This window comes from Cyanistes caeruleus, chromosome 3, assembly GCF_971803275.1.
Source record: "Cyanistes caeruleus chromosome 3, bCyaCae1.hap1.1, whole genome shotgun sequence".
In the NCBI taxonomy this organism is placed as follows: Eukaryota; Metazoa; Chordata; class Aves; order Passeriformes; family Paridae; genus Cyanistes; species Cyanistes caeruleus.
The window spans coordinates 99,085,125-99,097,018 of NC_141703.1; positions in this window are offsets into that span (position 1 = coordinate 99,085,125).

The window sequence follows — 11,894 nt, forward strand, 5'->3', positions numbered from 1 at the left end:
GGCAATGACTCACATCTTACTGTGGTGATTCACAGCTCTTCCCCTCTGGCCTGGCCTGTCTTTTCACGCCCAGTTAAAATCAGTACCTTTGTGCCACCTCCTTGAGGGCAGCTACCACAGCTTATACTTGGCACTGGACATTCAGGTCCTGGGTTTTTTCTGTCACAAACCTCTCTTTCTCCCTCTTTGTACTATAAATTCCTCACCTCCCTTCCAGCCATTTAGGGCTTTAAATTGAATGGAAAGATGGCTTAAGTTTTAGCTTTCATATTTTCTAGATTCTGTATTGCATTAGTATGTAACTCTGAGCTTCATATAAAGTGTTAGCAAGTTCTCCTCACAGTTTAGTTAGACAAAACAATCCTTTTCCAGCCCTAGAACCAAGGACACCATTGTAGTTTCAGGCCCAAAAAGAATAAACAACAGTGAATTGAAGAGAGCAAACTGGGATGGAACTTCATAACCTGAAGCTGTAATTGGACAATTAATCCCAATATTGAAATGGACCAAAACTTATAAAAGTATGAAAACTTGTGACCCCTTGTCCATCTTGGGTGTAGCCTCGGCCAAGCTCTTGTACTGCCCAAGGTGTGCTCTTGGAAGGCCTTTTTAATAAATACCTACTTGATCTCTTTAACTCTGTCTAGCCTCTGCTCAAGGTGGCCTCTCAAGGCATCAGATCTTGCAGTTTCTGTGGAGCTGTACATGAGCAATGTGCCCATACCATCTTGTTTCTTCCTACATATCAATTAAGAGATTCAGCCTTGTTGACAGTCCCAGTGTCCCTGTCACTTCACACCTCAGCTATTACCAACTTCTCTGTGCATCTCCTGCAACTTCCACAGTGCCCTCTGAAAGCTCATTCAGAATTGCACCATGAGGATTGCTTTCCTTGCTGACATAATGTCTCTCTTCTGGCTTTCTGGTTCATTGTCATGAAAGGCAAACTCATTGTGCTCTTCAAAGTTTCTGATTGATTGACTCTGCATCGACTTGGTGTTATGGTCACATTGGGCACAGCCCTCACTGCTCTCTGTCAGTAGCACTTGTCTTCACTGTCTCATTAGCTGTTCCCCACACAGCCACCTCTGGCCTTTTTACAAAGTACCTCCTCCTTTGCTGGAAGTTCCTTGTAGACTTCAAAGGAATTGGTTTGTATTGTTATCTCACCCAAGACTTATTTCTGCATCGTTGCCCAGAGCTGAACATGTAAAATGCAGTCATTGTGCTCTGTACCCTCCATTATCTTCACCAGTTTTACTCCTCCTCTTTTTGTAACCTACAAATTCTGGTCTTGTTTTTATTACAAATACTAATGCAGTTCTTAACAGGCCTTGCAGCCACCAAAGTGTGGTCTTGTGAAAATCATCTAAGGTAGTCTGCTAGTCTGGTTTTGCTTGAAAAAAGGTTTTGTGGAAGTTTTGGCTGATTTGGAAAATAATAATTATGTGAGAAATTTTGGGAAGAGCCAAAGTGCCACTGGCTTAACTGTGAGGGTCACTGAGTAGCACAGAAAGCTCTGATTTTTGATAAAGAGAATCTTTGTAGTAACATGTTGTAACAACATCAATACAGCATTATGAAACTTCCATATACACCTAGAACATTATGAAAGTTCTGTGGTCTTTAATGGCTTTCCATGTGTTGAAATATCAACATGAAAAGGACACAACTGAGAGAGCAGAGATGTGTATCACTACCTAATACACAGATTAAGGGGAGGCTTCTGAAGCATGTTGGTGTTTCAGTATCTTGGCAAATGCTCTGTACTTTCCTAGAGAACTGACAGCATCAGTTGTGCTATCGGAATACTGAGTGTGCTGTCCTTGTACTACAGCCTTCTGTAGCAGCAATTGCAAGGAAAACAGCAGCCTCATACTACTGTCCTCACAATTTCTTTTTAATCCTAAACTATTCTTTGACAGGATACCAGAGGGGGCTGATCCATTACATGGTTCCTTCCCCTATACATTTCCTGGAGTAAAAATTCAATAGATTAAAAAAAAAAAAAAAAAAAAGGTAAAATCAGATGCCCGTGTAAAATTGTATGGTGAACTAAAAACCTTTAGTAAAGGTTATCAAAAATGAGTACCACCTTCTCTTTCAATGATGTTTGAAAAATTTCTTTACTATCCTCTCTATTTTGTTGATAATAATCCTCCAAGGATTCCTCTATGATGGTAAGGCTTGCCTCAAGAAACACATACCCACTTGAAGCGTGTGAATTTTTCACTACAGCACCAACTCCAGTTATTGCTGCAACACAATCATCCTCTTTGGAAACTCATTTAACTGGTGACACTGCTGCTACTTATGCCTCTTGTTGCTGTCACTGTTTATGGTTTTACACACACACACAGACACACACATTTAAAAGTTACTGCTTCAGTGAAACGAGTCAATAGGGCATCAGAGGGGATGTACTTGCAGAAGCAAGCAGCAATATGAATTTGCACTTGTGTGGATGCTGAACCCACCATAATACTCTGGCCACTGAGGTTCCCCATTGCAAATGCTTTCCCTGAGTATTTATGTGGAGACATTTTCACTGTAGCGTGGATGTTGTCATCCCTGTGTGCAGGTTATTGGCTTAGCCCTGCCTTCCAGCTCTGGTGGGTGTGTTTGGGTGTATTTGCACCAGCTGTACATCCAGAAACTGCCTACATCAGCAGGAGGAAGAGTTAGTGCCATACCAGGGCCTTAAAAGAGACCCAGCCTAGATGCCTAAACATTGGAGAAAATGAAAAATGAGTGAGAATGTGGGCTGTCAATTTTAGAATCACCTGGGCATGACACACTGCAATATTTGTGATCACACACCCAGCTGGGGCTGGAAGGTACCTCAGGAGATTGCCCGGTCCAACCCCTGCTCAGAGCAGGTCACCCAGGGCAGGTTGCTCAGGGCTGTGTCTGCCTGGATTTTCAGTATCTTCAAGGTTGCAGACTGCTTGGCTTCTTTGGGCAGCCTGTGCCAGTGGCCAAACACCCTTATAGTAAAAAGTTTTTCCTTATGTTTCAGTGAAATTTCCCATATTTCACTTAATACCCATTGCCTCTTGTCTTGTTGCTGGATACCACTATGAGTGACCTGGCTCCCTCCATTTCAGTCCCTTCTTCAGGTCTTTTGACACACTGATGAGATCCCTCTGCGCCTTCTGTGCTCCAGGCTGGACACTCCCAGCTCTCTGTCTCCCCGTAGGACAAATGCCTTCAATGACTGAGCGCTCATGGGCTGTATCCTGTGACTAGACCTCTGTTGCAGTGGAGAGCCCAGTGCTTGATCCAGCCCTCCAGGGTGTTGATATTCTCACCAGGGCTGAGGAGAGGGGAAGGACTGCCTTCCCTGACCTGCTGGCAACACTCTGCTTAATCCAGCTCAGGAGGCTGTTGGCCTTCTGCACAGCAAGGGCTCTTTGCTGGATTATGTCCCACTTGCCCACCAGAGACCTCAGCTCCTTTTCTACAAAGCTGTTTTCCAGCCAGATGGTTCCACTTGTCCTGGTGCATGGGGTTATTCCTCCTGGGGTTCAGGACTTTGCACTTCTGTGTCCAATTTCAAACACCAGCTCATTTCTCCAGCCTGTCAAGGACCATCTGAAGGGCAGCACACCCCTCCCTGTTTTGTGCCAGCAGCAGACTGGCTGAAGACACCCTGTGCCATCATCCAGGTGGCTGTTGAAGATGTTAAAGAGTCTTGGCTCTGCATCAGCCCTTGGGCTGCACCTTTAGGGATTGGTTTCCAGCTGAACTAACTGCTGCTGATCACAACTTTTTGAGCCCAGCTGTGTCAGTTTTCAGTCCACCTCAGGTACTTTTATCGAGTCTGTATACCACCAAGGATATTATCAGAGACAATGCTGAAAGCCTTGTTAAAGTCAAGATAAAGAACACCACTGCTTGTACCTCATCCTCTCAACTAGCTTTTTATGGAAGAAGGCTTTCAGGTCATGAGGCATGATTTTCCTTTCATATATCCTTACTGGTCCTAGTCACCTTCTTGTCCTTCATGTATTTGGAAATGACTTCCAGGATTACAGGTCCCATCATTTTACCAGAGATTAAGGGGAGGCTGATGAGCCTATAGCTCTCCTTCATTCACCTTATGGCCCTTCTTGAAGATAGGAGTGATGTTTGCTTTGTGTTCCAGTCCTCAGAAACCCCTCCTTAGGCCATAGTCTTTCAGAGATGATGGAGAGTGTCCTCACAGTGGCATTGTCCAGCTCCATCAGCAGTCATGAGTGGGTCCCGTCAGGTATCAGGACTTTGGGCATGTCCAAGTTTTTTATATGCTCCCTAACTGATTCTCATCCAGTGAGAAGAGTCACTGAAGAATTAAGAAGAATTAAGCCCTCATTTCCCCTAGGTCCTGGCTCTCATGGGCCTTTGATTTCCACAGACTGGTTTTTACTGGTAGTCAAAGGCATTCCATGCCATAGGCTTTTCCATGTCCTGTGTCACCAGATCCCTTGCCCTGTTAAGTAGTGAGCTCACATTTTTCCTGTAGAAACTCTTGTTGCCCTTTATATTCCTCACCAGACTCAACAACCCTTTGGTTGTTGGGTTTCCTGATCCTATCCCTGGACATACCAGATTCCCAACTATCTTATTGGTTCCATTTATCAGCCTCTGGAAAATGCAGGTGGTTCTCCATGCAGCTGCCCAACACACATGCTGATAAACTTAATGAGAAGCAAAGGCTGTGTTTAGTTGTGTCTTTTTACTTAATTAAAATTAAAATGACACATCACTCTCTATGCCGGCCAAGCCTTAATCTCCAAAGAGTGCCAATTAGTATTAGGCTCATTATTGACAGTGGCCTAGTTTCTATTGATGGAGTCATTAAAAGTTTTAGTCTGCAAAGTCAGGAAAAAGTGGTGGCTGATAGTCCTGATCTGAAATAAGGGGAAAAGAAAAAAAAGCTCATACCCAACCTGTTTTGTTAATCCATCCACGTACATGAAAACAGCACAGCAGGATTGGGGAACTAATCCCATCTCGAATCAGATGCCTGCTGGTTCTATTTAATGAGTGTTATGTCTGTTTCTTTTTTAACCCTAAAATACCTTAATTCATATAACAGCATTCTGCTTTTTAAAAAAAATTATTATATTTTTATTAATTCTGTTAAGGTATTTGCTTCTATAACTGGACCAAAGATGGATTGCTAACTGCTATCTTTACTGCCAAACCCACACTGAACTTCAGTCATATAGAAATACCCAGAATATGGAATTAGCACAATCCTGAGAGAATTGGTAATAATGAAATTTCCTACAGATTTGTACCTTATGAGTAAACTCTGTTGTGTAGGGAGAAATAAAGTTATGGGAGATTGTCTTTGAGCTGAGACATTAAAAATGTCTTTCTCTTCACACATCTTTAGTACTCAATAAATATTTTATACCCTCACACTGTACTCTTTTCCTGTGTAGATGCTCTGTCAAGATTACTCCACCCTATGTGCCCACTTACATTAAATTTGCAAAAAAAAAAAATACTGGGACTTTTGTCTCACTGCCAAACAAGCCTGAAATTGGAGAAAGATATAAAACTTATTAGCAGAGGTTAAGGAGGGGCATTTTTCATTCCTCTCTGCCAAAGGCCATGTCAGCAGAATTAGTGAGTGTGTCATGTACCAGCATAATTCAGCAATGTTTATATCCCTTGATAGCAATGCTTGCACAGAGTCCAGGATAATGAAGAAATAATGATCCAATTCTATTGGTTATCAATATTAACTTGATATTACTGTGATAGCTATATAGTGATATTAGGGAAAATAAAAGTATATTTATGTAAATGTTATTATTCAGTGTAGACATCAGCTATTATCCTAAGTACTGTTTGTTCTCTCAGCATCTACTATATAATTTTTTGTCTGCTTCATAATTCCTGGGGGAAAAAAATTCCTCATTCCGCAAAATATCTTTATCTTGGATGATGTCTAGAAATTTGTTAAAATAATATAGAACATACTAAAATGGGTAGAGACTTAATTAAAAAATGCATACACATACACATACACATATACATACACATATACATACACATATACATATATATATACAGGAGTCTATGTAAAGCAATTCCTGCAGCATTAATTTGTTCAATTCTCTTCAGCCTAGACATCCTCATAATCCTCTGTTGGTTTATTTGTTTAATTTTCAGGCCAGGGCAGCCTGTTCATGTATACAAGCAGCCTAAAGAGTTCCCTGAATAGCAAAATACTTGCAGTAACATTTGCAAAATATCTGATGTCATGAATAGGAAACTTTAAAGGTGACATTAATGATCAGGTAAATAAGGCCAGTGCATTTAGTCACTTCATCACTCAGTTGTCAGCTGGCCAATTTGTATATTTTTCATGCATTTCAGACTTTGCATCTTGGGATCAGTGACTTGCTTAAAGATATTTATCATCATCCCAAGTCTTCACTAATTTTCCATGCAGTTTGAATGATTCTTCCTTCTTCTGTGCAACATCTTGGAAGGCAAAACGTTTTTTGGATGGATAAAACAAAAGCTTAGCAGTTCTCCCTTTTTACTATGATGCGTGTCATAACACTGAGAAAAGAATACAAGTTTGCAAATGATGTGCTGTCATGATTATCAGAAGACTTAGAAGAGGCTGGAACTACAGGAGGTTTCCACCTGTAAATAGATGTCAGGTATAAAATCATGTTTCAGTAAACAAAAGCTACACTCCACGGAGCAGAGCAGCAGAGGACAGACACGCCAGAGTGGCAGCACGGCAGTGCTGACCTACTTGAGCAGGCTGTGCAGGAACCAGCATGCAGCTCTGGCTCTGCTTCAGCAAAACAGTGCCTGACTTCCCAAACTGGAATGTAATTTGAAACATTAAATTACACTAGACATATCTTTTGGCAATGCAGTTATTAACTTTTGACTTTATCTCCAGCCCACAAGGCCACCTTTGACATCACAGTGATGCAATGACTACTAATTAATTGAAAGTCAGTTTTTTGCCAGCCAAGGACACTGGCAGAAAGTGTTTGCTGATATTGTGATATTGTCTGTGATCTTGTGTCTGCAAAAAGCAGACACAAATACGTGCAGAGGGGAGATATTCTTATTATTTCTTCCTCTGACTCCCTCACTCTACCTGACATCTGTCTTTGCTACTCTTTCTCTCTTTGTTTCCCTTCTGCCTACACATCAAAAACCCTTAAAGCACAACTTCTTTGGGAAGGAAGAAAGTGGAATTATGTATTCTGGCCATAAGGAATGATCTTGATATGAGAAACTGTTAGACATTCATTCCTTAAGATGTTTCTTGGCAAAGTGCACTAGTGAACAGGTGTGTTAAATAACACTGCTACTCGCTTTTTGAAGGAAAAGGTAACAACTGTCTTGAGGAAATCTCGAGCAAAGTCTGAATGAAGCTTCTCTCGCTTTTCAGTGCAGGTTTGCTTAGATCCTGTTTATATTCAGAAGATATACAGGATATAGAACTAACATTTTACAAGTCTGCCACAAATGCTTTGTCAGCTTTTAATATTTCTGGTTAGTGTTTTTAAAAAACTGGTTTACTCATTCTCTATTCTTCCTGATATATTTATCAAAGGCACATTTTTGTAACAGCTATAAAAGTCCTAGCAGAGAAAGATTGTTGATCTAGAGGCTTTCTGGATCTTAAGCATTTAGAAATCTCTTTCATAAGTAGAATTAAATTATTGCTGAGTGTAGGAGAGGCCAGGGTATCATGTTTCCCTTTTGAATTGCATCAGCTTTTGCAAAAAGCATGATCCTGAATGCAGCTGTTTCTGACTGCTCACATTGGGAAAAGCACCCAAGAGACATTAATGCCAAAATTTGGAGGAAATTCCTGGCTGAATAGAGGCAGAAGCAACCAAAATTATTAGAACATGGTTGGAATGTTCTAGTAAGATACAGATGGAAGAAAGTGTAAATCACAGTCTGCTTTTGGGAAGTGACTCCTCTTATGAGTATCCCAAATTTTGGGGCTACCATGCACTTATACAGCTCACCCACACAGAACTTCATTAATTCAACTAAAGGATTCCAAGTAATTTCAGTGGGTTTTGGCCCAAAGGGTGGTTGTCCATTCAGTTGTTGTCCTTCTCAGTTGTCCATAAGCTCTCTCACTGGGATGTATGGAAATTTCCTATTTCTTTCTGCAGATCAGTTGTATTCTCAACCAATGTGCTAATGCAGAAAACTTGTCCAAATCCAGAAAACTGAAAACTGTACAAATAAAATTAATAGTGATATCCAGAGCTGCTTTATAGCTTTAGCAGACACAAACCTGATTGATCTATTTTCCAAGTTATGGAGAGCTCCAGACCCTCTTCCACACTTCTGTAGTGTCATTCTGGCTTATCTTTATATTTAAGAGCATGAGTGAGGCTTGAGGGTATTTTGTGTTTCATCACTTTCTCATCTCTGTTACAGAACACCTGATGCTGGTGCTCAGCAAGTGAAATGTTAACATCCAAGGGAGCCTGCCTGACTTGCATGCTGATGTTAATGAAGCTGTGAATTGTGTCACATTAGTCTCATTTGCTTCCCATATGCTTACTCTCATCTTCCTCTCAGAAACTGCAACTTCACATTTTGTCTTAATTTGTATGCCCAAAATGCAGCAAACTTAATTACCAATTATAACCTTGCTCATTTAAAGGCTAAATCAACTGGAAACAATGCTAAAAAGTGTTTCCCTTGAGGAGAACTGAAGGCTTTGTGTTAATTCTCTTCACATATTTTGATTCGTAGAAAGCACTGTGTAACTTACAAATTAATCTCCCCAAATGATGTTAATTTTAAATTGAGCTGACACGTGCCCACTCATGGGATGACAGCCTGAGAAATCTGCCTTGTCTTCCTCCTTCAACTCTGACCTGCTGTGCAAAATTATCTCTCCCTGGGAAGCTCTCAGTGGAGCTCCAGAGCACCCAGGTCTGCCAGCAGCTTTTTATTTATGGCCACCTTTTCCTGCTTTTTTTTTTTTATAACTGCCTGACTTGTGCTATTTTCTTGACTTTGGAAGTCCCTTGAGAGTTTCTTCTAAATGCAATTTCTTTCATCTTAGGAAATGAGAACTCCATAAACTTCCAGGTAGGTTTCATGGGACCCATGGAAGGCGTAATAGCTGTTTGGGTTGATATACTAGTGATTGCCACATAACATCCCTCCAATCAATACTGCAAAGCTCTCAGACACTCTTCAGCTCCTGAGTGAATTTACAGTTCCTAGTGACAATCTCCATTACTGCCATAAAGACCTGGAACTGGAAGAAAAGTAAACTAGATTTGGGAAGCTGCCATTATTATTTGTGGAATATTTGCATGCTATAATTCATCAGCTATTTGGAGCGTGCCACCTGCTGTTTATGGCAGATGCAAGACATGTTTTTCAGCTGTTCTTTTCGGTTTTTTGCAAAGCAAAAACAACCAGGTATTGAAAATTGTGTGCTTTTAAATAAAAATAGCAGAAAATAAAGCAAATATTTGGAACTCATGGCGAGCTCAGTGCAATTACATTGCCTGTAGCTCAAACTTCAGCAGAACCTAAAACTTTGGTTGTTGTGTACTGCACATTTGTCAACAACACAGGTTTCCCATACGGAACCACCCATGCCCATCTCTTCTTTTGAAAATAAAAATCTCAACCCTGCTTCCATCCTGGGAAAAAACACACACAAAGCACTCACAGCCCCCTCATCTTGTGTGGGGTTCATATAGTTTTTAGCTTCTGTCTTAGCAGAAAAGTCCTCTTTCATACACCTAGAAATGACTAAACACAACCTAATAAGACTAAGATGTTAGGCTGTGTTTAACATTCCCTCTGGTTTGTCACTCTTTGATTATATGACCTAGAAGTGTTTTATGGACCACCACTCTGCTTGTGATAGATAAAGAAACAATAGTTTTGTAATTTTTCCAGGCAGAACTGGGACTTTTTCCTATGAATCTCTTTTCCTATTAATTATATTGTCCTCTCTCTAGAAGTATGAAGGTAAGCTTTTGATCTGTTCAGCTTGTAGCACAAAGGCCTGAAGGGATATGATTACTCTTTTTTAGTACACTGAGCAAATGAATGGGATGGAGAAAGCTCAAACACTAAAGAATGGCAGGGATACAGAAACAAATGAGTATAAGCTGGCACAGTTCATCTTGAAACCTAACATAATGATCTAGTAATCAGGAAAAATAAGGTTCTTGAAGCAGTGTGATGAGGAATCTAGACAACTTTCATATGAGGGTTTCTAAAGTTTAACAGTTTAATTAATACCTGTGAGAGCAGCATGTAGGACTAAGTGACTGAAATTTCCCATTCTTGTCTGAATTTTGAGGTCCTTTGTCCCTTAATATCATCATGGAATGACGTGTTTGAGCCAGTCCAGAGGAGGCCACCAACTTGATCAGAGGGCTGGAGCAGCTCTGCTGTGAGGGAAGGCTCACAGCTGGAGAATTGGGATTGATCAGGCTGGAAAAAGAGCAGGCTCTGGGGTCACCTAATTGTGACCTTCCAGTGCCCAAAGGGAGTGTATAGGAAAGATGGAGAGAGAGTATTTACAAGTTCCTGGAGTGACAGGACAACGGGGAATGGCTTCAAACTGATAGAAAATAGGTTTAGATTAGAGATTGGGAAGAAGTTCTCTCTGAGGGTGGTGAGGCCATGGCACAGGTTGCCCAGAGAGGCTGTGGATGTCCCATCCCTGGAAGTGTTCAAGGCCAGGCTGGATGGGTCTGTTGAGCAGCCTGGTCTAGTGGAAGGTGTCCCTGCCCATGGCAGGGGGCTGTAATGCAATGATCTTTGAGGTTCCTTCCAACCCAGGCCATTCGATGGTTCTGTAATCATGGTGTACACATATAAAACACACAAATGGAGATGAAGCTATGCTGCAGGCAGTAATATGTTTCCCTTTCACCAGTTTTTCACACTTCAGCTTCCCTTTTTTCATGTCACCTGACATTTTTATTTAATTCCCAATTCCTGGGATGTATATGACATTGATTTTTCATTTAGCTAAAGGGCAGGCTTACAAATCCCTGTTAAGAGCAGGAGTGCACTGCCCTGGTTGAAAAACTGGCAGGCAAGAAAAAAAAATATTTGGAGCTGTTGAAGGTATTTAGATGGGGATTTTCCCCCAAATATCTTCATAATGGCTTTAAATGTTGGTTTTGAGGGAATTTCCTCCCTGGCAATTACCAAGGGAGCTTACTCTTGAGAAGAGCTGGTGCTTTTGGAAGCATTATGGTAGAAATTCGCATTTATGCACCTCTTACATTACGCTGGAGATGATGGTGTGGCTCATTAGTCATCTTCTGGTCTTACATTTTTTAGCGTGTATCCATGCCACAGAACTTCTGCACAGTGTTTCAATTTGCTTTGAAGTAACACTTTAAGGGGGTTTTGCAGGAGCACTGGCATTTCTGTCACCCATGCCCCACTCTGCTGTGGATGGATCATCTTAATGCCTAGTGATTCTTATAAGCTTTTTGCTTCATGGTACTCAGCACCTTGTGTGAGGATTAAATTCTGAGAGCAAGCAGGTGTGTCCCTAAGTTTAGCTGCCCTATTTATAGTGTTTTCCTGTAAGCATAACCCTGCAATTGTCACTCACACTGTCTTCCTCCAATTCTGCATGGCAGCAGGCTGGTGACATAATAAACATCCTTTTATGAATATGGCCTTCTTGGAGAAATGAAAATTAATTGCCTAAATGGTATCACATGTAATTAAAGAGAAAAAGCTTATTACGAAGAGAATTTAAAGTAAATCATCATCAGGAAATTCTGAGCTGAATTTTAATACAGCAATACATTTTATTTATTAATTTCTACTTTACAGTGATAAATTTACATCAAATTGCATGTGAAAATGATGTACAAATTCATATAGACATATTT